Source organism: Chelonoidis abingdonii, chromosome 4, assembly GCF_003597395.2.
Source record: "Chelonoidis abingdonii isolate Lonesome George chromosome 4, CheloAbing_2.0, whole genome shotgun sequence".
Lineage (NCBI taxonomy): Eukaryota > Metazoa > Chordata > Testudines > Testudinidae > Chelonoidis > Chelonoidis abingdonii.
In genome coordinates this window covers 45,969,570-45,992,309 of record NC_133772.1, presented here as the reverse complement: position 1 = coordinate 45,992,309, position 22,740 = coordinate 45,969,570, and the positions used below count along the sequence as shown (strand labels likewise).

Genomic DNA, 22,740 nt, shown 5'->3' with positions numbered 1-22,740 from the left:
CATTAAGACTGCTGCTTTAAGAATACTGAATTAGACTGGAGCAGCTGACAGGACACATATTGTATACATGATTATGGGGCTTGATCCAAAGCCATTGAAGTCAGTGAGAATATTTCCATTGCAAAGACTTCAATAGGTTTTGGATCAATCTCACTAGGAACAGCGTTTTTTAAATGAATTTCAAATGCCAAACCAGTGAAATGGCTCATTTTTCAGTTGCAGAATGTAATGATTAATAGGGAGCAGGTCATGTAAGTGGAAAATTACTATTCTATACACAAAGCATTGATGTCAAATTATCCGATAAGAAGAGGGTTTTCATTATTAAGGACAACACTGCAAATATATTGTATGCCCTATTTGCCACCTTAAGATAAGGCCAGATATCCGGAACTTATAGCAACAGAAATGACCTTTCATGACAGTGGTGCATGCTCTATCTTACTTTGATTACACAATTACATAATAGTAAAATATTTTGCTATATGTTATCCAAGGATCTCAAAGTCTTTTACAAGCATGAATGAATTAAATTTCATACTATCCCTGCACGGTAGGTACAATATTAAGCCTATTTTGCAAACGAGGAAAATGAAGGCACAGTAAAAGTTTGTGGGATTTGTCCAAGGCCACACACTGACTCCTCTGCAGGCAGGAATAGAACCCCTGGTGAACACAGGTGAAGTAACCTGACTCTGGAAAGAGAGACTCTTTAAGCAGGCTGCTGAACGCCACAACAAACACGGCCAGATTGTTCTTCCTCTCAAAGAGGAAACTGAAAATGCCACAGAACCAAGCTGATGGCATTAGCCAGTTCCTCCATCTATCGCACATTGAAAAGAGGACACTAGCCCTCACCTGCATGGTCCGCAGAGAATAAATGAATACCAGAGACAAGTACAGTAAATATGTGAAAACCTGCCAGTGCAGTAAAAATGGAGAATTGCCTGTCATATGCACTGTACAACAGTGCTTAAAATGACTCACGTCATCTAGCTCTCTAGTGGTGTTCCCTTCCACAAATCCCTAAGAAAGTATTTACCTAGTTTCTTTCTTCATTACAGCCCGAGAAACCACAGTGGTTTTCTTGTGATTATTTCACAATGAAAAATTCAAATGTTGATTATGTGACAATGTTTAATTTGGTTTCCCCACCTCAGAGCTGCTGTATAATAAGAGGAAACAAACCCCATGAGTTAAGGAGAAGACTGTTCATTTATCAGTCTGTACTACTGCATTCCCTGACCTATTTTATTACTAAAAATAGTCTCTCTTAGGTCACTGCTGCAAATTGAATTCTGCTGCTTCATTGCTCACTGCAGTATCACAGAGCTGCATGCTGCCTACACATAAAACACTAAGTAAATTAACTAATTCACTGCCAAACACGTGCAAGCTGGTCTTCTCACAAGGACAGAGAAATCATAACAGGCATTTGGCTTAAGATCAGTGTTTTCTGCAAACTATGTTTGCGCATCCAAATCCAACTATCCTATTTAATATCATATAGAGGGCTGTAAAGCATTACCAGCACCTGAAAGCTGGGATTCTTGTTTGCAAGATTTACAGCTATGTTTCTCAATATTTTTCTTAGAAAACATGTCTGCAAGTGAATCCAGTTCTTGGAGAAGTGCTGGATTGATAGTCCGGAACACTGAAAACTTTTATTAACAGAACAGCTACCATTAGTGACAAAACTTCCTCGTCATGCCCTACCAATATACCTCAACTCCTCCTTCAGCAATCTAGAAGGATCAACTCTAAGAAACACCTTTCTGTGGCCCAAGCTAAAGGGGTCTCCTCAAATCAGAGCACCGAGAGTCTGTATTACGACACACAACTACATACACTGCACAAGTATCACATATCACACAGTGAAATTCCAAAAGACTGCCCCAACAAACACCAATGCATTGTTTTCACCCTGAGTTGCACATGGATCTTCCAGGGACAGGATCTTCTTCAGTTGTCATAAAGATGGGTAGGAATCTGGAAGGGATATTATTAATTTGTATTCCAATAGCACCTAGAAGCTGTAGCAAAGATCAAGGCCACTTTGTGCTAAGTACTGTATAAACACATATTAAAAATAATACATCCCAAGGAGCCTGCACTCTAAACAGACCAGACAGACAAAGGGGAAACAGAGGTACAGAGAGGTACCACAACTGCCCAAGGTCACACAGCAGGTCAGTGACAGAGACAGGAACAGAACCTGGGTCAGATCTCCTGATTTCCAATCCAGTGCCCTATCCTGTAGATCACGCTATCTCATCTTCTAAAGACATTACAGGAATGAGGTTAATTCAGTATGTCTATTTGATCCATTAGCTTTCTGCAGAGACAGTTAGTGCTAGTATGTTTTTTTTATTAAGGAGACATCAGTCGACAAGGAACTGGATAGAGACCGTTGACTCCCTTGACAAAGACCTTAGAAAAGCAATCAAATGATAATGATTTTCAGTTACTATCAACATCTTTTTTCCCCCGCTGCTAAAAAGACTGGCACATTTGCTTTGTTCACGGGACTGGAAATGAACTGGTTATTTAGAGATGAAAGTCACTGAATAAATAAATAATAATTGAGAATATACAGTTCCATTACCAACCCCATGAGAGTCAAATATCAGTTGCCCAAGTCTCATCCTTAAACTGATCAATCATGACATAAAGCATTTATGCTAGGGCTACATAGATGGGAAATAGCTTGGTTAATCCAAGTTGCTGATATTTGATTGCAGAGTCAAGTTTCATGCTGTGAAAACATTTTCTTATTACTTTGAGGATAATGTCACTGGACTGAACTACTTTACTGTCAGCTAGAAAGACTAGTGTATTCAGGGAACAAAATGTAACATTTACTTGCCTGAGTTGCAGCTGGTATCTCTCACTGAGATGCTGGAGGTGCCTCACAGGTCAGAACCTATGAGCTGAATCCACATCCTTCCCCAGATGGTAAAAGTTAACTGAAAAGTGCTAGGCCCATTGTTAGTGGAAGGAAGAACCACAAAGAGGGGAAGCATTGTGATTAGTGACAATCAGCATGGATTTGTCAAAAATAAATTGTGTCAAACTAACCTGATACCTTTCTTTGACAGGATAACAAGCCTTGTGGATAGGGGGGAAGCTGTAGATGTGGTATATTTTGACTTTAGTGTAAAGCTTTTGATACTATCTCACATGACCTTCTCATAAACAAACTACGGAAATACAACCAAGATGGAGCCACTATAAGGTGGGTGAAAAACTGGTTGGAAAACCATTCCCAGAGAGTAGTTATCAGTGGTTCATAGTCATGCTGGAAGGGCATAACGAGTGGGGTCCCACAGGGATCAGTTCTAGGTCCGGTTTTGTTCAATATCTTCATCAATGATTTAGATAATGGCATAGACAGAACACTTACAAAGTTTGTGGATGATACCAAGCTGGGAGGGGTTGCAAGTGCTTTAGAGGATAGGATGAAAATTCAAAATGATCTGGACAAACTGGAGAAATGGTCTGAAGTAAACAGGATGAAATTCAATAAGGATAAATGCAAAGTACTCCACTTAGAAAGGAACAATCAGTTGCACACAAACAAAATGGGAAATGACTGCCTAGGAAGGAGTACTGCAGAAAGCAATCTGGGGGTCATTTTGGATCACAAGCTAAAAAATGAGTCAACCGTGTAACACTGTTGCCAGAAAAGCAAACTTCATTCTGGGATGTACTAGCAGGATTGTTTTAAGCAAGAAATGAGAAGTAATTCTTCTGCTCTACTCCATGCTGATTAGGCCTCAGCTGGAGTATTGTGTCTAGTTCTAGATGCCATATTTCAGGAAGGATTTGGATAAATTGGAGAGAATCCAGAGAAGAGCAACAGATATGATTAAAGGTCTAGAAAACATGACCTATAACGGAAGATTGAAAAAATTGGGTTTGGTCTGGAAAAGAGAAGACTGAGAGGGGACATGATAACAGTTTTCAAGTACATGAAAGGCTGTCACAAGGAGGAGGGAGAAAAATTGTGTTTCTTAACCTCTGAGGATAGGACAAGAAGCAATAGGCTTAAATTGCAGCAAGGGAGGTTTAGGCTGGACATTACAAAAAATTTCCTGTCAGGATGGTTAAGCACTGGAATAAATTGCCTTGGGAGGTTGTGGAATCCCCATCACTGGAGATTTCTAAGAGCAGGTTAGACAAACATCTGTCACAGATGGTCTAGATAGGGATTCTCAAATTGGGGGTTGGGACCCCTCGGGGTCATGAGGTTATTACATGGGGGGGTCACAAGCTGTCAGCATCCACCCCAAACCCCGCTTTGCCTCCAGCATTTACAATGGTGTTAAATATATTAAAAAGTGTTTTTAATTTGTTAGGGGGTTCGCACTTAGGCTTGCTATGGGACAGTGGTCACCAGTAAAAAAGTTTGAGAACCACTGGTCTAGATAATACTTAGTCCTGCCATGAGTGTAGGGGACTGGACTAGATGACCTTTCAAGGTCCCTTCCAGTCCTATAATTCTATGATTTCACTTTTATTTGTTTGTATCCCTTTCTAACTTTATTCCTTGTACATGGCATGACTTAACCTAGGTCCTATTGTTAATAAATTTATTTTTCCTATAAATGAACTCAATGCTGTGTTTAAATTGAAGGATGTATTTACCCCCATTAAGTTAATAAGCTGTGATGTGTTTTTTGTGTCTTAAGAAGAATGAACGAACCTCATTTCTCTGAACTGTCCTGGAGAGGGTTGAATATTGCAGAACACCCAGCATCGGGGCAATTCGGGACTGGAAGTGTGTTTGGGTCACCTTGATGGTTGCAACCAAGGCTGTTGGCAGCCAGAGGGGAGATGCAGACAGGCTGCTCGGGTCAGAGCTGCTGAACCAGAGCTGTCTAGCACACAGACTCTTCAGGCTGTGAGCTGCATACTTGTAGGCCAGTTGTGAGCATCCCAGGCTGGGAGCTACAGTAGCAAAGCACTGTGAAGCACTTGGTTACAGGGTAAGAGACGAGACAACCCCTCACTCATCTGAACTGCACCCCAAGCCCCAACACAGAGTGCTAGTCAGTGAGATACTTGGCAGCAATAATAAACCACACCAGTGATAAAAACAAATAGAAAAGAGCTTCTTGACATTCCTTTATAAACTTGAAGTGTGAAAATAATGGATTACATCTGTGCCAATTTCCTTAATGAAGGGCACAGCAGGATTATTCCTACAGTAAGTTGCTTGACTGCACCCAAACTTTCCTGTCCTGGAGTCATATCATCTACTTCATATCTTTGCATACCCTTTCACTCCAAATTGGTGCAAGCCCATGACAATAACTATTTGCCTTATAATGAAAAAAGCAAAAGAACACCTGGCTTGTGAAGCGCTCCAGCGTCCCAAGTCCTAATTAAATTGTTCTTTAAAAGTAATTGAGATAAAAGCTGTGTGACTCTTCCAAGTAACTGGGATTTATTTTCTGACTGTTGCAAGTACATACGAGAGCTATGGAGACAGGAATTCCTGCTACTGCCTGGATATTTCAGGAATGTGTGAGGGTGGACAAAGTGGGAAATATGGAGTCCAATGAGGTAATATGGTACAAACCAGATCAGAAAATTAGAAGAAACAGAGCAAAAAGAAAGAAATCAGATTCCGTTTTGTTTTTTAAAGTTTCATTCAAACCCCCACAAAAAAAAAACATTTAAAGCTCCTCTCTGCATGTTTAGGCCCTGATTCTATAAGTTACTCTACATGGATGGACCCCTGCACCAAGACAGAGCCGCAGGATCAGGAGTTTTGTGTTCCAGATGCTCCAAAACCATTGCTGTTTGCAGGTCATCCATTAAGCCCACCTCAAACTGGGGCACTCAGACTCAGTAAACTGGCACATCTTTACATCTAACATAGCAGATTAAGGGTCAGATTTACAAAGGTATTTAGGCACCTAATGATATAAATTCCACTGAGCACCTCAGAGAGTTAGGCAGTTATGTCCCATTGAAAGTCACACACTGGGCAAGTTTGTAAATAGGCACCTATCTGCACCTTTGAGTGCTGAATACCTTTATAAATCTGGTTCCAAGTTGTTATGGCATACTAAATGCTATGCAGGATGGGACCTGTAGATATCCTATTTTATTAATTTGTGAAAAGATAGGTAGGGCTGGGGGGCAAGGGGACTGTTACAGATAATAGGAAGCTAGCTGCTCCATATGACCAAAATAAGGAAGTGAAAGCTGCAGGAGAAAGACTCCTGTCACCACTTTTTCCTTCATCTTTAAACAAATATTTATCTGAATATCATGAAGCCCGTGTTTCACAAAACAGAATATACAGACTAATGTATGGAACACTAATATCACTGTCATAAATAGATAGGTAAGGTAAGGGTTAAGTTTCTTTTACCTGGAAAGGGTAACCAAACACCTGACCAGAGGACCAATCAGAGAACTGGATTGTTTAAAGTCAGGGGCGGGAATTTGTATACTCGGGGTCTTTTTTGTTTTCTCGGCTGTGAGTAAACAGGGTTTCCTCCTAACTCCTTCTTATTTCAAATATTATACCAAAAGTCTGTGAGTACAAAGGAACCCCCAAAGCAATTCGGCTATGAGGAACTTTGGGTTGTACGAATAGATGTGGATGGCTGTGTCTTTTGTTGTTTTCTCGGCTGTGAGTTAACAAGCTTCCTCCTAACTGCATCTTATCTCCAAGTGTCTCCTACACATCTGTGAGTACAAAGGAACCCCAAGCAATTCGGCTATGAGGAGCTTTGGGTTGTATTTACATGTATGTGGATTGGTTGGACTGGTTTAATCGGGCTATCTTTTAAATCAGACTGTTTCTTCATATTTTCTTATAAGCAAGAGCCTGTATTGAGTTTCTTAATGCAAGATTATTGTTTTATATTTTCTTTCTTTTTTTATATAAACTTTTCTTTTAAAACGTGTGGAAGTTTCTTTTCCTAGGGAGGCAAAGGGAAGGGAAAAGCCAGGCTGTGGGCTATTTTCCTATTGCTTTCAGGGAAAGAGCAGGCTACGGGGAAAGAGAAAAAGAATCACCTCTGTATCAGGTACCTGTCTCCCTCACGGGAAGGCAGGCACGGGGAAAGGCAAAGCCAAGCTGTTGGTATTTTGCATCTCAATTGTCCTGAGGGTAGAGAACGCTTATCTCTTGGGAAGCAGAGAAACCGGTTTCTTGATACTCGCAGGCTAGACCAAGAGGCAAGCCTGGGAAGGAGGGGGGAAGGGGTTTTCTCCCCTGCTTTTAGCATCCAAGGGATTTGGAATCTGGGTGTCCCCCCAAGGGAGGGTTGGGGACACCAGAGAGAGGAAAGGGGGGATCAGGCCCCATCAATTCCTGATCTGGTGGCAGCGAGAATATCCAAGCTGGTAGTGAGCTTGGGGGAGTTTCAGGTAAGCCCCCAGATTTTGGACGCTAAAGTCCAGGTCTGGGACAGGAGGCTATTACCACAATCACATTTACACTTGCTTTAAAAAAAAAAAAAAAAAAAAAAGGCTTCCAACCTACTTTGGGCTTTAAACACCTGCAGGCAAATGTGAAATCAACAATGCCCAACCCTCCCCCTTCTATATGCTCTCTCATACTAAAGCTATCCGTACATTCTAGTTAAGTGAAGATATTTTTGTGATCTATTTTCCCACATTTCCTAACACATATGAGAATGTATCTGTATGATATAGATGTTAAGTCATCTGTTGCTGATTTATAATCTATCTGGCTGAACATACACTAATTCCGTAAATTTTCAGCAGCTGCAGAATTAACAATACTGGTCATAGACAAAACATTGTTGAAGATTAGACTAAAAACCACCTTTGTATTACCTTTGATTTCATACTGTGCTGATAACAGCTTCATTGTTGACAAGCTTGGGCTCTGGAAGGAACACTAATGAGGAAATAGACAGGACTGTAAAGGCAGAAGAGGAATGTTCTAAAAAGGGAATGGGAAGACTATCCTGCTCCTTCTTTATATGAGAAATCTGAATAGCCATGAGAGAAATGATGTGACTGTTGAACCCTTTAGGCTGAATTCTTTGTTAAGTATAAGCAAAGATGATTTAAAAGAGCATTTCAACTTCTTCATATTTGTTTAAATATGATTAAATTAGGCCACTTTATAGCTTATCAAAATCATAAACCAAATATCTCACTTAATGAATAAAACAGTGGCAAACTTCAAAAAGACATCATTAATAATGAATGGAATACTATTGTATAATTTACCTTGCTGCTTTTAGTAACATCGCATCCAATTCAGAAATTTACAAGATATTTTCAGTTCACTGAAAAGAAACCTTCCACAAGCGTAAGTGAAGTTGAATTCTATCTTGTGCGGCAGCTGCATTACCTATGCACCAAACCTGGCAAAATGCATATATTTTCCCTTATATATTGTCTTTGAACCTCCAGAAACATATCCTGGTTTTGTCAGTGAGGGAGAATCCACCATAACCTTGGAAAATTGTTCCAATGGTTAATTACCCTCACCTGTTAAAAATTCATACTTTATTTACAGTCTAAATTTGTCTAACTTCAACTTCCAGCCACTGGATCTTGTTACAGACCTTTGTCTGCTACACTGAAAAGTGCATTATCAAATATTTTTTCTTAATGTAGTCACCTCTCAATCTTCTCTGTGTTCAGCTAAATCACTATTACTAGGACGCATGCTGAGCCTATTGCTACAAGGCATGCTGTCCAGTGCTTGAATCATTCTTACGGTTGTTCTCTGAGCCTTCTCCAATTTTTCCAACTTCCTTCCTGAGGACATCTGAACTGGAGAGAATATTCCAGCAGCGGTTACACCAGTGACAATTGCAGAGGTAAAAGAGCCTTCCTACTCCTATTTGATATTCCCCTGTTTATACATCCAAGGATTGCATCAGCCCTTTTCCCCCACAGCATTGCACTGGAGACTCATGTTCAGCTGATTATCCCAACCTGACTCCAAAATCTTTTTTGGAGTCACTGCTTTCCAGGACAGATTCCCCCATTCTGTAAAAATGCCCTACATTCTTTGCTTCTAGATGTGTAACTTTAGATTTGGCCATATTAAAGTGTATACTGTTTGTGCTCTGTATTAGTGACCTGTCCTCTTTACTATTTACTACTCCCCCAATCTTGGTGCCATCTGCAAACTTTATCAGTCATGATTGTGTGTGTTCTTCCAGCTCATTGGGAAAAAGGTTAAATAGTGTAGGGCCAAGAACCAATCCCTGATTGATGTTGATTCTCCATGTACAATTACATTTTGAGACCTGTTAGCCATTTAATGTGTATAATGTTCAATATTTATAATATATGTATCTTGTTAACATATAAATACAATAGTCTATAACAATTATATTTATTAAATAAGCTTCCCAAACATAGTACAGAAAAGTTGTCATAGTAATGACTTTGGTTCATCATATTACTCCCAAGTAAATGTTCTGTTCTTATGATGTATTAACTCTAGTAAAAGTTTGAATAATCATTCAGATTGAGAGTGGCACAGACAAAATGATTCTTTGAAGCAAAGCACATCCACGCTCACAAAGAGCCCAAGTAAACAGGCTATGTACAGTGATGCTGTCAGGACTCAGAATCCTCTCCCTGCCTACCCATGGGTCATTATTGTACCTGATGGGCCATCATAGCTTCTGCAACCACTGCATTAGAATCACAGAATATCAGAGTTGAAAGGAACCTCAAGAGGTCATCTAATCCTAATCCCTACTCAAAGCAGGAGCAATCCCCAAATGGCCCCCTCAGGGATTGAACTCACAACCCTAGGTTTAGCAGACCAATGCTCAAACCACTGAGCTATTCCTCCCACCATTAACCTCTCAAAGTGACAGCTTTGATTAAGGCACACAGTTGTGCACCACCCACTGGCCATATCCCTCCTCCTTTCCTGGCCTGCTCAGGAAAAAAAATACCCATGCGCTGTTACTGTGGATGGAGACTGCCACAGACCATAGCTCCGTGGAGTGATAGGGGTGCAACCATCCCTGCACAATCTATATGCAGACGAACACTCCAGTGCATCAGAACTGCATGGGAATCCACTGCCATTCAGACACTATGCTCCAAGGATGGCGCAGAGGCTGGGATGTGGGCCTCATTAACGGAGAAGAATAAAGATATGGCTACAAATGTTGCTTTCCACAGTCACTTGTGATGAGAGAATTCTTCCATCATAACCTACTGCATCTTTTTATTCCCCTAATTACACTTTTAAATATACAGCTGTACCTTTAAAAACTTATAAGCAGCCGAGAGAATGAGGAAAAGGAAGATCCATTGGTATGAGCTCAGAAGAGAAGGAAAAAAATCATACCAATTTAAGACCAGTTCTCACTTGAGGTAAACACCTTTTTTTTGGCCTAGATTATATTATTCCTTTTTAGTTACACACAGGTCTGACTACCATGTAGACAAATTATAGTGAGGATTCTTAAGAGCATTATAGAGAATGACTAAGACTCATGTAGGCTGTTGAAGTCCTCATATAAATGTGCCTTACTCTAGGGGTTATAAACTGCATGCTGGAAGCCTCAATATGTCACTTCAGTTATTTGTTGTAACTCTGGTGAAGATGCATGAAGTGTCTGCCTCTTGGAAATTATATATACACTGGCTCTCTACCCAAAACAGCTATAGCATTTGCACAAAGCATAGATAAACAACAGATTCTAAAAACATGTGTATGTTTCCCGCTTTTGGTTTAATTGTGCAGTTTCTATTTGAAACTCACATGATAAAGACGAGGAGAGAGAAAGTTTGGTAGGAATGATTATGTCACATCTGAATTCCTTTGCTGATCTGTCAGAATAACGTACAATCAATTCTTTTGTAACCAGTTCCCTTTTCTTTTTCGTTGTTCTGAACAAACTCAGTGATGAGGCTGAAGGATTGGAGCATGCTGGAGGCTGAAGCCTGCAACTTATCCACAGGCCACTGCTTCTTTTATGCAGTGTAAACCTGCAGTATGCTGGATAAACTTCCACTAATCTGGATGATTACAGGCTCCATGCTTCTCTTATCTGGGCCAATTAGCATAAAACAGCCAATCATTCAGTACGATAATATGAACAAACCAATCAACAAAACATATAAGAGCAAAGCTGATACAATCCCCAAACTGGTCTTGTTTGATCAAAACGATAATCTAGCACAATGTTCTCTGTAAAATGCCAGCCTGAGTCTGGGAAGAGAAACCACAAAGGATACTGACAAGGAAGATATGATCAACTCTCTGATGGCAGAATCACAGCAATGCTAATTAAAAAGAAGACCACTCTCTGGAAAACATGAGGACACAAACAGGAAGATGATACATTCAGAAGAGGTTGAAAAGATAAGTTTTACCACTTACCACTATACCTCACAAAAATGTTAGATTCAGATTGTTTAGCATCCAGCCAATAGCTCTGCAGGCATTTAACTGAATAGAGAAAACTGATCAACAAGTAACCATCCTTATTAGCCAATCTCCTGTTTTAAAGGCTGCCCCAGATATACATCAAGGTACTGATCATAGTTCTGCTTCACCTTTATTAGAGGTTGCTACTTTCTTATCACAAGCAATTTTTGTCAGTTTGAACAGCTGCTTAGAATAGGCTTTGTGGTCACTTCACCAGTACTCTTTGGTTTTCCGAAGACAAAAGGAACTAATCCCATCTTTTTCATAATGAACCACAGTTAAACATAACTTGAAGCATCATCAAGGATGAATATGTAACATTCATTATGGCAAGACAGTGGCATGATGGAATAATTTTAGTGCTGATGATAATTCACAGCCATGAAAATACTCATGAAATATTTTCCTTGATTCTTTATATTTACAGCTCTCTCATCCTCTTCTGATTAAAAATGTAACCAAATTCCACTTTAATATGCACACTGGTAACAAAATTATGTTACTGCACCAAAATCATACTTTAAGGGTACCAGCTGACAGTGATTTAAATTCCATTAAAAAAGAACTTTAATAAGATATAAATGCTGTAAACTCCTGGTGCTGGCCCTCTGTCCAGGGTAGATTTCTCAACAGCAAAGCTGTTACTGTTTAGTAAGTATAGTAAGAAACTGTTACTATAGACTACTAGAAAGATAAGGATCCATTTCTTTCTAGTGGAGAGCAGTCCTTGTGCCAGATCCTCAGTCATATTCCAGCCGCTTTGCACAGTTAGGCGAGTGGCAGAAGCCATTGTTTTGGTTGACTAAATGTGTACCCTCTCTAAATACAGGCACAACATATATCATTGGAAAGCTTATTATGTCTACTTTAAGGCCTGGTCTACACTACGCGTTTAAACCGATTTAACGCTGTACCCGTCCACACTACAACGCCCTTCATATCGATATAAAGGGCTCTTTAAATCGATTTCTGTACTCCACCCCGACGAGAGGAGTAGCGCTAAATTCGATATTAACATATCGGATTACGGTTAGTGTGGACGGAAATCGACGTTATTGGCCTCCGGGCGGTATCCCACAGTGCAGCACTGACCGCTCTGGACAGCAATCTGAACTCGGATGCAGCGGGCAGGTAAACAGGAAAAGCCCCGCGAACTTTTGAATTACATTTCCTGTTTGCCCAGCGTGGAGCTCTGATCAGCACGGGTGGCGATGCAGTCTCAAATCCAAAGAGAGCTCCAGCATGGACCGTACGGGAGATACTAGATCTGATCGCTGTATGGGGAGACAAATCTGTTGTATCAGAGCTCCGTTACAGAACACGAAATGCCAAAGCGTTTGAAAAAAAATCTCCAGGATACACAGCGCTGCGTGACAAGCGTAACGGGAAGCCAGAGACTCAAATGGACGCTCATGGATGGAGGGGGTACTGAGGACTCCAGCTATCCCACAGTCCACAGCAGTCTCTGAAAAGTATTTGCATTCTTGGCTGAGCTCCCAATGTCTGTAGGTTCAAACACAGTGTCTGGCGTGGTTCAGGGAATAGCTCCTCAGTTTTTCCCCACCACCACCACGTGAAAGAAAAGGGAAAGAAATCATTTCTTGACTTCTTTCAATGTCACCCTATGTGTACTGAATGCTGCTGGTAGACGCGATGCTGCAGCAGTGAAGAGCAGTATCTGCTCCTCTCCCCCTCCCCGGTGGTAGACGGTACAATATGACTGATATCCGTCGTCGCCATCAGCCCGTGAGTGCTCCTGGCTGGCCTCAGGTGAGGCTGGCCGGGGGCGCCTGGGTAAAAATGGGAATGACTCCCAGTTACTCCCAGTAGATGGTACAGAACGGCTGGTAACTGTCTTCATCATAGCAACTGGGGGCTGAGCTTCAATCAGCCCCCTCCCTTTCCTGTGTAAAGAAAAGATTCTGTACTGCCTGGACTGTCATAGCCCCGGGAGGCTGCCTCCCCCTCATTTTATCTCACTAACAAGTCTCTGTTTCTTATTCCTGCATTCTTTATAACTTCATGACACAAATGGGGGGGGACACTGCCACGGTAGCCCAGGAAGGTTGGGGGAGGAGGGAAGCAACGGGTGGGGTTGTTGCAGGGGCACCCCCTGTGAATACTGACACGGAGCAGCTGTGCTCTGATACACTGGTCCTCTAATACACTTGCCCCTTATTCTAGGCAGGACTGACTCTATTTTTAGAAACCATAAGGGAGGGATTGACTCAGTCCCAAGTGAGTCAATCCCAATTTTGCTTTTGCGTTGCGCCCCCGGCCGATTTCAGCCAGGGGCACTCATGATAGCAGCGGACAGTACAGAGGGGGAGAGATAACCGTCATCTCATTGCCAGTTTTCTCCGGCAGTAGACGGTACAGAACGACCGGTAACCATCTCTGCTATCATTGCAAAAGCAAGTGAATGCTGCTGTGTAGCGCTGGAGTATCGCCTCTCTCTCCGCGGCATCCAGTACACATACGGTGCCGGAAAAAAAAAAAGCTGAACGGGCTCCATGGTTGCCGTGCTATGGCGTCTGCCAGGGCAATCCAGGGAAAAACAGCGCGAAAGGATTGTCAGCTGATGTTTTCCCGGAGGAAGGAATGACTGACGACATTTACCCAGAACCACCCGCGACAATAATGATTCAACCCAGAATTCCAAGGGGCAGGGGAGACTGCGGGAACTATGGGATAGCTACGGAAGAGCTACCCACAATGCAACGCTTCAGAAATCGACGTTAGCCTCGGACCATGGACGCACAACGCCGAATTACTGTGCCTAGTGTGGCCGCATGAAATCGAATTTATAATATCAGTTTTATAAAACCGATTTTAGCTAATTCGATATTATCCCGTAGTGTAGACGTGGCCTAAGATGAGGAATGATGTGGAGCTGTCAAGTGGTTCCATTACCACAGAAATGAGGATAAACAATGATACCCCATCAGCACAATAAAAAGACTACTTTGAAATATTAGAATTCATTTCTGTTTGTGACCCTATTGTTTCAAGACACAAAATTTGATTTCTTTGTGACCGCAAAGCATCACAACAACCATCAAAAGGAAAAAACAAAATCAAATAATAAATTTGTACAGGTATCACTGAAATGTAATAGCACAGGAGAGATTTCTAGTCAATATCATTATAATCATCTTGTTCATCATTATGATCTCTGTTGGGAGTGCATGTTACCACAGTCTTCATTGCCTTGGCACGTACATAATTCTGTGCAGAGAAGCTTGTTCTGACTACACACATAGCTGATTGTGCAATGACCCCTACTGGTAGAGGTATAAATAAGGTTTTGTAGAAGCTCAAATGCCACTGGGCCCTTGAAGAACACAGAAAGTAGTTCATCACCCTCATTTTTCCATCCATGTTGCCATGATAGCCAAAGTCTGGGTTACCCATGTGCAAAGATATCCAGATCTTTGTTTGCCAAGATATTCTTTTGACATGCTCTTCAAAACTGTTCCATGTGGGAGTTTGGCCAGATTGAGGCACAAGCTATTCAGGTTCTTTTCTTTCTTGCTCTAGTCATACAGCACCACTACCAACTTCCTTGCAGCAGAAATTGTGACTTATCTATCACTCTCCCCCAGTTTGGCAAGATATCTGAGGCGGTAAGCTCCCTTTGTTTTGACAATATTAAAACTGATTTTATTCCCCATACTAAATATGGATGACACAGAGTCACACCCTGTTAATGTGTGTACAGCATGGCATATGTTGCAGAAGTCAGGAGTGAGTGCATTACAAATTGCATGCGCAGGTATGCAGCGACCAGTTGTGCTGGTAATGGTGCCTGTTTCAATACACTTTATCTAGTGAACAGCAAGGACCTAAACATCTGTATCAGGTGACACAAACACTATGGTTCCTTTAATACCAAGAGACCCAAAAGTCATACTGGCTCATACACCATGCAGAAGCATCCTTGTGTCCACACCCTCTTGAGTATTGTACAAGTCTTGGGCTTCTTCAACATCTTTACTGGTGATGGACTTTGTGCATCACCACTGGAAAAGCCTCCTGTAAGGAGTGTTTGTGTTGGCTTTGCTCCTACATGGTCAGGTGCATTTTGAACCATACGTTCACAGAGAAATTTGCAAGTAATTGCTAGCTGGATGCCATAGTTATAAATTTTTTCCCTGGAGGCAGATGGTGTCCTCCAATCACCTGGCGTTTCTTGCATCCAGCCTTACATCCTTTCTAGTGCTGTCTTTCTGCAGTTTTCACAGGGTTACAGTTGTCATATCTGTCAAAGTCTTTGATTACAGACTTAGTTTTGTCAAATCTTTTTAGGACCTTTCTCAAATACTCAGCAGCCAGTTCATCGAATGTGTGGAATTTGTCCCCAGACACCATTTGTATGACAGTCAGGGAATCTTTGATGTACACTGTGGTTTCTTTGATATATGCTCTTAGTTCATGGATTCTTTCAGCTTGAGCTTCCAGCTGGTGCCCTAATTCAGCTTTGTCTGTTCTTCTCATTGTTCCATCAGCATGGAAGAGGGACGTAGGCACAGGACCTATTGGGTGACTAAGAACAGTTGTTATTGAAACATCATCTCTGTATCTTGCTAAGGACAGGGCTCTGTGAAAAACAATTTCTGAACTGATAGATACTGTGACTGTCCCTCACTTGCCAGACTTAAATTTGGTCTTCTTGGCTATGTCAGCAAATGTTTTGATGCCAGATTTCTTGACTGGCCTAAAGAAGCACTGTGTCTGATCAGAATAAAGTGCGTCTCTCTCAAAACTCTCCATTGTGCTTCACCAACATCTGCTACTTTCAGTAGAGATTCTTGTACATCTGATATTACATGCAGTCCAACACATATGTTGATTAGCACCTCTGGATGTACTGCTGGGTCAAATTGGTTTGTCATAATATTGATGACATAGTTGGTAAGACCTGGGACATGGTCTTTGCCTCTGCACTGGAAAGGGATAATGACTTGTTTGTGGACTTTTTCTTCGCTACTTCTTATTAGGCCACTTCTTTCTCTCATCGCATTTGCATATTCATAATAGGAAACTGTGGATTGTCATCTCTAACACTAATACTGTTCCAAAGTGTCATTGAATTAAAAAAAGCTAGTTTCTAGAATACTTCAAAAGTTAGTACTGCATACATTGGCAATTACAAACTAAAACCTTCTACTAGGCAGACTAGATGCCACATTGTATGTACAAAAGCTTACAGATGGAGAAACATTACATAAGGAATTCAGGTACATTCTTATCTATCCACTATATGATACAAACTGTGGCCATACAATCTACTGTTACTGATGCACAACCTTGAATGTGAGATTGATCTGGTCAGAAAATTTCATTTGAAAATATCGAAAACTATTATAATCACTTGTGAGATACTTTGACAATTAAGAATATGTGATGTGAAAACATTTCATGTTATTGCAAAAAGTTGATATTTGCTATTTTTGCCACATGCTAACTAATTTCATAATTTCTGGGGAAAAATACTTGTCCATGCAAAACCAATAAAAATATTTAAATACATTATTGTTTGGTAACTTTGACCAATAAACACCACATTACGGTGTTGAAATTGATTTAAAAATTGTAGTCATGGTCATGTTGGAGTGTTTCTGGAACTATGCAGAAAAAATGACACTCTCTCAATTTGGGTACTATTGTTTCACCTCACCTTACCGGCTTATAGCACCTGACAGCTCCACATCAGATCTTTTCCAAATGTACATAAAATATGCTTTCAAATGACAGATGATGTATATGTAGGGTGGGTACAAAAAACTCCGAAAATATGGCCCTTTTTGGAGAACTGAAGGATTCTGAAGGATTAATTTCTATAACTTCAGTTTCACAGACCAGTGTCTCTATAGTAAATTATTTAAAATACTGCAGAGCTAGTAATAATATGAGGGGTCTGATGGTGGCAAATGTGGACCTAGAATAAAAAACAGCTGAGAGGAATTTCCACATTGTTGCTCTTTATAATCAGAATACTGAAAATAAAGCTTATACAGCCAAAAGTTTAAACAGTGACTAGTGGTTTTGGAGACCCAGTCTGAGACACCATAACAAGGCCTGATTTGTAGAGACTGCATGTCTGAGATTAGACACTCAAAAACTGAGGCACTCAACATCATTAGTCACTTCTGAAAAACTTGGCCTAAATCTCTGAAATTACTTGGTAAAGAAATAAAAACAGAAACATTTAAGTAAGAAAAGTAATGTGGTTAGTATATGCCTCCATCCCCTTTCTAATGTTATCACTAATGACTGTTCACTGGTTTTGGAGGCAAACAACAACAAATTACTTAAAGTTATAAATTGTTAATGACTGCTGACTGAATAAGAAGTGAATGAACCTCAGGTTTTGTCAGCCATTGCAAAGAGGGGAGCAGTACAATAATTTTTCTGAAGAAAGAAAATAATAATTTGAACTTTTTTTTTTGAGGCCTGCAAGAAGGACCCATCTGAAAATCCAATTCAATATTTTAAGCTCCAGAACTTGCAGCCACAGCACCTGTCAAGATTCCTGACAGCCCAAATAATCCCCTCAAAATCTGATCTCAGGCCTAAAGCATGAAATGATGATAGTATCGCTAAACACTATGCATGCCACCACACAAACTGCTTTAGTATCTCAAACAGAACCTGCTAAAACAATTCTAAAATTCTCCAATCCTAAATTTTATACTGGCACAGACTACTAATTGTATCATATTTTGTGGTCAATTTAGGACACAGATAAATGTCTATTAGAGATTAAGATGAAGCCAATAAATTCATTTCTACTTATGACCATTGCAGAATTTGAGCTTCCAACTCTCAAGGTCAAAGATAAGTGCATTGACACCTTTGATAGTTAACCCTACAACTTTCTTAGGTTTTGACTGATCATGCAAAATGTGCAAATGTGTATGCGCACAGCTCAAAATAAAGTAGCAAGTGTCAATAGACTCACAAGGTAGGTAAAAGTGGAAGACTTTAGATTTATGAATATATTTACCCTTGAACAAAATATTTCAAAACAAAATCAATGTTAAGAAAATTAACATTTCTATAATATACACTCAGATGTAGCAGTTTACTGAAGGTTTAAAGTGTGTCTGTCTAGATTATGGAACTTTCATTCCTTATTTTCTTATTCTTGAGTGCTACAAAGAAATCCCAAATTAAATGTCAAGAGTTTTAATAAAACAGGTATTTACAACCCAATGCAATGAACGATAGCAACACTATTTCCACTGTAAAGATTGTGATCTAGAACATTGGGTTCTAACCTGGGAGTAGGGGAGGCTAGGTTGTATTGACCTAGGTTGTATTTTCACTTCTGACACTGATGTTCTGCATGACATGGAACAAGTCACTTTGTCTCTCTGTGCCTCTGTTTTGCCTCCCACCCTTTGTCTGTCTTGTCTATTTAGACTGTAAGCTTTCCAGGTTAGGGGATGCCTCTTATTATGTGTTTGAACAATTGAGCCTCAATCTCTCTTGGGTCCTCTGGATGCTACCATAAAAAAAATCACTGATTACAAGAAGTTCTTTTAATGCCACTAAACGGTCCCTTCAAAAAAAAAAAAACATCCCAGAAATCTTCCCCACTTTCTATCTGGTGCTTTTTTTGACAGGATATGGTTTCCTTACCCTACACTGAGCGGGTGGCAGATGGGAGAGGGAGGAAGAACTGATGCTGACAGAGAAGTAACGCATTGAAAACTCGTGCAGAACTTGTCAATAGAAGAAGATTCCTTTACTAGAGTGCTAAAAAAAATCAAGTGATTTCCTGTTGATTCAGCAAATCGGCTGAACAGGCATGTGGTGTTTGTTTTTTTAACTTAGGCTACACACACACACAATTTAATCAGGCAAGTTCCTGATCTTCAGTCACTTCCATCAATGATGGAAAATCTGGACTGAAGGAAAACTGAGTGACATTTGAGTGACAACAAGACCATCATACTCACATTATAAATGGCAGGCACCACAAGACTTGGAGGTAGGGGAAAATGCAGCTTATTTTTTCCTATTTGGGCCTAGGGAAAATCTATGTGACCATTTAGTCTTCTGTGACTAACCAGACTCACCAGAACTGCCAAAGGAAGTGGAAATTATATACTGTGTTCCAACTGGGCCTTCATTCCCACAGAGGGAAGCAGGGGGGTTTCTCATGGTCACTTGCTCAGGGATTTTCTGTTGGAGGAGAGGGAGACAGCTTCTGGTCACAGCTGGTGCTAAAACCCTACCAGTGAAGGCTGCTGAAGGAACCAACATGTTTCTTAGCTGCCCTTGCCTTTCCAACAAGAGCCTCCCTCTTTATTTGTGGTGTTATCTCCCTATCCCCACGGTCACACAAATGAAGCTGCTGCCATTTTCTGCAATCATAGCCACATGACTAGAGGGCTATCAATCCTCAGAGCCTTATCCTGCGTTTCTAAAGGGGCTAGCATAAATCCAGGGTGAAATCAGTTCAGTAAGATTTATATTAATCATTTTTTATCCTTCCTATAAAAATAGCATGAGTAAATTAAACTATTTAATTTTATTGCTCCTTTAACTAATTCTACATTTAGGGAATGCAGAGATATTGAATACCTGTGCTTTGCACAGTACAGAACCACTGTATTGTACCATACATTTATCATCCATAGTACATCACCCTGCTTGCCTGATGTAATGTGCCTGTTAATATGATGGATTTGTATACAAGCATTATTTCTGGAATAGTCACATGTAGAAGAATTGGTGGTTTACAGGACTCCCTTTGGAGTAAAGGTCACAGATTTGATCTACTTTGTTATCGGGAAATTGAATAGCCCAGTCAAAAAAGATTATGAATCACTCCTATCAGAACCACAGAGCAACATTCACTCTGCAGAAGCTGCCAGTAAGGGTTAGTTAAGACAATATCAGAAAAAGTATACATTGAGGATTTGGCCTACATGACAAAATGCACTAGAATATGTATACAGATTTTTTAACTAACAGTTCTATTAAACATTTTGTTTTGATTTTTCTGTAGATGGTTTATGACAATGGACACACTACCCACTAGCTCACGCAAACAGTCATATATTAACATGGTAATGTCAATTTAAAAAGCATAATGATGTTTTACAATTCATCTTCGGTTTCATTATGCTTAAAAGTGACCTTGATGTGTTTAGGCAATGAGGAACAATGAAGGAAAAAAACAAGAAGGGAGGCTACAAAAAACCATAACAACCTAGTTCTAAAGCTAAGTGGGTCTCCTATTTGCAATTAAACTATTATATGGATTTGTGTTGCCTGTCAATTTGCCCATTATCTGAGATGTCTCAGCTCAGGGAGATGGCAGCTGCTTGCCCTGAAAATCAAAGAATTATAGAAAGCAAATAAACTCAAGCTGAATTCCTTTGAGGACGCAGATGCTCTGCTGTAAATGTCACTCACTCTCTCACATGTAACCCAGAATTGTCACCAAGGTCTTAGTGGGTTAAGCACTTGAAATATAAATAGCAAAATGTCTAGGAAACAAAATTAATGGCTTGCTCTATTAGAAGAATTTCTCCATGTTTCACTGAGTTATATTTTATAGCGCCAGAAAATGACCCAAATAAATCTGAAGTCTAAATCTCATCATGTTCAACAGTACTTTTAATTCAAAGCTATTTCATTGTGGTCCTTTCACGGACAGAGAAATCACAGTACCATAGAAATCAGAGATGGAAATCATCTATCAGCGTATGTCCATTGCCCCCCATTGGCAGGAGCAGTCTTCAGGAGCGAGAGAAAAGTTTGTTCCTCTCTCCAATGTGAATGGAAGGAGACTTCAAAATCAGCAGATTTGGTGGATGCCCCCCTTAGCAAGAGCTACCTTTGAGCAGTGAGGTAGCCAGTTTTGAGAGAGAGTTTTCTACAGCTGGGTGGGTCTGTAATCCTGTCCCCACCCAAAATGTAATTTCCTTCTCAGACATTTCCTTCCACAGCAGGAATTGTGAGGACTGACCAGTTTATTTCCCAGGTGGCAAGAACATGACAACCCACATGATTTTATTTTGTCACACCCATATCTATTACTGACAGTCCCACTCTCTGTCAGGATACAAACATCAACCATCTTAGATGTCTTCCAATGTACAGGCAGCAGAGAGTCCTGTGGCACCTTATAGACTAACAGACGTTTTGGATCATGAGCTTTCGTGGGTGAATACCCAGTTCGTCAGATGAATGTAGTGGAAATTTCCAGGGGCAGGTATATATATGCTAGCAAGCAAGCTAGAGATAACGAGGTTAGTTCAATCAGGGAGGATGAGCCCTGTTCTAGCAGTTGAGGCGCGGAGTGAAAACCAAGGGAGCTTTGCCAAACTTACAGAAACGTTTCTCCTCCCTTTTTTCCCCAACACCTGTAGTTCTTGGGATCTCCTCAAACTGCTAGAACAGGGCCTCATACCTCCTGAGAACTAACCTTCGTTATCCTCTAGCTTGGCTTGCTAGCTATCATCATACGAATCACTACCACCAGGCCCCCTGCCCCTGGGAATTCTGTCGAAGCATACTTTAAAGAAGTTCTCAACAATAAAAACAATTCATCTGACGAAGTGGGTATTCACCCACGAAAGCTCATGATCCAAAACGTCTGTTAGTCTATAAGGTGCCACAGGACTCTCTGCTGCTTTTACAGATTCAGACTAACACGGCTACCCCTCTGATACTTTCCAATGTACAGTTTTGCCCTCTCTGCCTAACATATTGCCTGAGAAGGCAAGAGTAGAAATCAAATTGTGATCCTGTCCTAATCAATAAGATTTCTCATAAAAATCCCAAATGATAATAATTACTATAAACCTACTGGGAGTCCTTGATCCAATGGGCTGTAAAAGCTCTTTCAGAAGCATATGGATTTATCATTCCATTGTTTCTACAATACTCCCGTGCCACCATATTTCTAGACAAAGTCAAATGATTCATCTTTAAAAGTGAACATGTGTAACACAAGATTTATCAGACCCTTAACATTATTAAGACATGGTTGTGTGTGTGTGCACGCACATGTGTATTCTTCAATACTATATCATATATCAAGAACAATACATGTCAACATCTGAGAAAGAGGCGCACTTCATCCACAGTCATATCTCCACCTTCTTTCCCATCCACCAATCATCTCTCTCTTTTCACCTCCCCTCACTGCTTCCATTCCTTAGGGTGGCTCCCTAGCCCACCAATTGCTGCCCCCACCCTCCATACTCCTCTGGATGCTGATGCTGCCCCTCACCAGAGTTCAACTGCTCACTGGTAACTCTACAACAAGCCTTAAACTAACTAGCTGTCCAAACGCTTCAATTACA

The 22,740-nt window shown here is 40.6% G+C and overlaps 1 protein-coding gene across 1 annotated transcript in view; it reads right to left on the bottom strand.

Annotated features, from left to right (window-relative positions):
* Positions 1-22,740, bottom strand: part of SERGEF (secretion regulating guanine nucleotide exchange factor) — a 270,842-nt gene that overhangs the window by 68,260 nt on the left and 179,842 nt on the right. The gene's annotated exons all lie outside the window — the stretch shown is intronic.